Source organism: Fopius arisanus, unplaced genomic scaffold, assembly GCF_000806365.1.
Source record: "Fopius arisanus strain USDA-PBARC FA_bdor unplaced genomic scaffold, ASM80636v1 scaffold00106, whole genome shotgun sequence".
Lineage (NCBI taxonomy): Eukaryota > Metazoa > Arthropoda > Insecta > Hymenoptera > Braconidae > Fopius > Fopius arisanus.
In genome coordinates, this window is record NW_011887845.1 from 335672 (window position 1) to 340759 (window position 5088).

Sequence of the window (5088 nt, forward strand, 5' to 3'; positions counted from 1 at the left end):
TTTTTTTTGTTAATAAAAAATAGTTGACACGAGTTTTTGCTGTTTCCGCAGCTATGAAGGCAATTAAATGAATTCTCATGTGCATTCAAGGAGAACTCGTTACCCAAAAACAAAACTCCCGTATTTTTTCCATTCACCTGAATGATTCAGTGATAAAAATAAAGGTAATACGGCAGATTCAGCGCGTTACCCAGACAACACCTGAATCATTTAATCTGACGTATAAAATATTACGACAACGAGCTTTTAGCGCAAATATTTGGTAAACAGAGTCGTTTTGCCATCTCCAGGTAACAAGCATCTATCACGATTTTATTTCACCCCCCGGAGTTCATAAATTTTCAATTCTTTTTTTGTTTATAAATTTGGAGTCGGGAATTTACGAAGCGCTGAGATTAAATGAGTGACGGAGACGAACGTGGGGGAAAAATGAGTTGAAAATGAAATAATTTTACCAGCAGAATGTTGCTTTTTTACGAGGTTCTGTACCATGACTTTATTACCGCGTAACCGCGTCGGATATTTCTAGTGTGAGTTATAACCACCGAAGCTCTTGAAAAATTCAGTTTCATATTCGACGCTACATGAGACAGAACGATATAAGCCCCTCTGGAGTTTTCCCGAGTTTTCTGATATTACCGTCTTGGGAATATTAACTCATTTTCCTCGATAAACTTATTTCAACCGGTTATTATTATTAAATTTTAATTAACCCCAGTGCGAGTGGAAAATTGAATTTTTTTTCTCAACCATCGAGTGCGCGATTGAGATTTTTTTTATTTTTCCAGGGGGGAAATTGATAAAAATCGGGAGAATAATGACCGGTGAATTGAGACGATAATTTCAAATGCCTGATGAAGTTATTTCAATTTAATATTGCGCTCAGTGATAATGCCATTAATTCTCTCATTCCCACGACGATGATATCGTCGAGAGGTACGATTTATTGTTGGGCGAATTGTCGTTTCGAGTGTCGATGGCAATTTCGGTGAATTACCACTTCTATCAGGAACGGACAATAAATTAGCCCGAGGTGACAGTAAGACTCTCTCTCCTTAATTTTCGAGTTGAGGTATATGCGAGGCAATGGCTCAGTTTCTTATAAAATCCGCGTGACAGCACTCTGCTGCGATCATAAAAATCTACCGTTTTACTTCCTCACAAGCAACGACTTCCTCGAGGTACATAAACACCAAAAGTCGTAATGTTCCATCGATTACTTGTCGATATCCCATTTTTTTTTTCACTACATCGACAGGCGGGGTATGCGATAAATCGTTACTGAAATCGAATCGGCAAATTCGCGTCTAAAATAATTTCATTCTTTGAAAACGAGAAACGAGATATAACTCATTGATTATCGATTAATTATAGTATTTTAATTCAATGAAATTTCTCAATTTCCTTTACCTATTAATTCGATACAAAAATATTCGTACCATCCGCCATTTTCAATTCACCACGTAACACCGATTATTGTCCCAATTATTTTGAAAATACAAAATTAATAATGACGAAACATCATTACGCATTATTATAGAGGGTATCGTGTGGATTATAATGTAATAAAGTGAAGTCATAATCCCACCGAGCGGTAAAAGGCGCCATTACGGTTGAGATGAGCGTTGGAAAAATTCATTGCTAATTGCCGTAGTCTAAGAATATGTACAACGAGTACACGAGAAGTAACTCGATTCCTATTCTTAACCCATGGATTTTCCCAGCCGTGTCGTTAATGAAGCGGAAGTGACCGAAAAAAAAAAATCATTCCCACACTCATTTCGCGGAAATCATATTGTCTCAGTGCTACATTTGTTGAGCAATTAGATTAAAATGTCAGCCGTTCGAGGAATTGAACGGGAAAGATTGGTGTCTCATCGAATTGAATTCAACTTGTCATTCTTACTCCCGAGGAACCTTTCGTGAAAACGACGTCAATCCATTAGATTCCCCCGAGTTGAATTCGAATGCTTATTGGGAAATTCTTCGCATTTACAGTGTCGTAAAATGCCATGGAAAAAAAAATGAGCCAATTGGGTAATGAATGTCATCAATTATTCTGAGAGGTGACACTTGAGGGAGTGGATCTCATTTCAATCAGCTATCATCAAAATAAAATACCTAATTTTCCGGTGGAATTTTCACGGGCCCTTGACTGTACAAATATCTTGACAATATTCTCTTTCTTGAATGAACAATGTGCTGTTGTAAAACAGAGCGATGAATATGATCACAGGGATGCACAACTGGTCTTGCGTGAGGTACATGTAATATATTACCTGCAGGCTTGATCCAATATAAATTGCATATTCTACATACTCGTTTACATGCACTGTACCATGGAAAATCTGCAAGTGACATGTTGTGCATTCGGTGCATTCCCTTTCCTCCGAAAATCAACGGCATGTGTATGATCCCATAGATCATGATAAATTATCCAATCATTGAGAAATTATCAGAGTGACTTCCGAAGCTTCCGAAGATTCCAAATGAGTGGGTAATTATTCCCTAATTATAAGATCGACAAAATTTCTATTGTACTGTCATCTTGAGAGTACGAAAATTCCAAGTACCAATTTTTGGGTGGAAAGGGGAAGAACATTCTTAAACAGCCACTCTCCCGGATCTTATTACCCGAAAAACAGGGGTGACAAAAACGTGATAATGAAACACAAGTGTAATTTCCGAGGAGTTCCTCGTGAATCCCATCCACCGGCGTGTTCTCTCATTTAATATTTATTACAGAGACGTCTCAGGGGAGTCTTTGCCTCCCAATCCCAACCCCCTGGATGCTCATACCCTTTATATCACCCCATCTCCTTTAAATTCTCCCCCATCAGAGACTTCATCTTCACGTCTCGCGTCTCACAGTCATCGATTTTCCGCTGTCGTCAGACAACAAAGGAGAATAAATAGCAAAATAAATGATGATTTCTCCGAATGTCGGTGGGGGGTGGGGAGGGATTTTTTTTTTTCGCACGGATCCGTTGCCCTGGAGATCCGACCGGAGATGGTATATGGACTCCTATTCCACCTCTTTATCCTCTTCCTTTCCATACCACAATCGAGAATTCTCCGTCTTTTCACCTCCTCTCACCTCCCACCCTTTATCATTTCCCCTCCATCTCTTCTCAGTAAGCGTGGCGATTTCCCCCACTTGAATTCCCATTTTTTTTTTCTCCAGTCTTTCCCCTATTTTTCTCCCACCTAGTGCGCGCAAGTCGCGATCGCAGATCGAGGGATTTGTCCGCTAGTGGGAATCACGTAAAAATGAATTTAATACTGATAATCCGTTTTTCGTTGTTGACGGTCTATCTCACTTTTCCACACGTACCATTTTTCATTTATCTATTCATTGTTTATTTAATCCTTTACTCTAATGGATAGATGGAGATACGGCTTTGCGAATGTGCAAAATATTTTATGGATGAGGAAAAAAAAAATGGGGAACGAGAAGAGCGTTAAGAGCCGATTTGACGGTTTTTATAAATAATTGAATAATTAATTAATACCAATGGGTATTCATTTTTGGGATAAATATAAAATTTATATTATACGATATTTTATTTATCCGTGGGAATTGCGAAACTTTTGAATTCATTTTTTTTTGGGTGAGATGTTTTTTTAGATGTTTGTCAGGGAAATTTTAATGATTAATTCTTGATGTACCGGAAACAAGAACATCCAGGGGATAATCATGATGGGTCAGTGACGAATAATTTATGTCCATCTACAGGTGTATATCTGGGGTGTGTAAGAGACTTTGATAGGGGCCGCGGAAGCCGGTCTGGCAACTTCCCACGTTACACCAGGGCCCCCAAGTACGTCGTCATCGTCCGTTGCTAATCGACGAAATCAAAGAAAACGAGCGAGCCGTAACCACCTCCGTACCTCCATTTTATTTAGCCCCAAGAGATTGAATGCCCGGGAAAAAGACGATTAGTTAAAGAGCTAAGTCAACATCGATTATAATCGAATAGTTGTGCACTATTTGTAGCCGTTCTGTTCCCGCTTCCCTAAAAAATTTCCTCGAGCTCCTCTTCTACCCTAATTGCAACCTAATTTGCAGTAAATCATTAATCATTGGTGATAACTTTCCCCTGTGGAATTAATCGCGGGTCTTCCGTGCGGCCTCAATCAACCGAGAATACCCAAACTTTTACAAAATTCCATTCACCCGAGATAAAAATCGAGAATTTAATCGACTCATGGAAGCAGAAGAGATGGCAGCACCGGTCCCCACAGCCTCGACCTCTCGAAAAATTTTCAATCGATTAGCCATAAATCTCCCGGAAAAAAAATCGAAATCAAAATTTCTCCAAAAATTCCAACTAGAATTCCAACAATTCCAAGAATTCCCAGATAACTCCAGACCAGATCCCCCACTGATCCCCAAAAAAATCCAGACTTCCCGAATCTCCATGAACATCCCGTAACACCGATTGCCCCTAATTATCCTGAAAAATCGGCGAATCAAAAATAAAACCAGTCATAATTCCCTAACGACTCGCTAAAGACTCCCCACCCCATAAAAGCAGCAGATACGTACAACCAAAAACACCAATGAATATTTTCAGTCTCAATTTCAAAATTCATTAATGGATCTCCAACCCATTCCCATCGGTTAATGTTTTAATGCCCATGCGGGTAGCCCCCTCTCACCCCCTCAGCCACCACCGACAACCCATCACCTCTCATTTACGTTTGTTTCGTGTCTCACGACGATTATCCCTCGTCGTCGAGTCCCCGGACGTCTCTCCACAATTCAGGTCCATTGGAAGCTGTTATAACGCGAATATCGTGGCTACTCAACATGAGCTCAAGACCGGTTTTCGAGTCTATAGTCGCTCTTACTGATTCCCGTCCGATTACGGCTTTGCACTTGGTTGCTTCCATTTACCCACCTCTTCCCCAACTTCCCCCACTTCCTCCCCTTCTACCTCTTCCACCCCTTCCATTCCTTTCACCCCGCCAATCCAACGACCACCACCACCTCCTCCTCCTCCTCCTCTCCCTCCTCTCCATCCTCTCCCTCCTCTTCCTCCTCCTCCTCCTCACCCCCTTCCACCAATTCCTGCTCTCATTTTA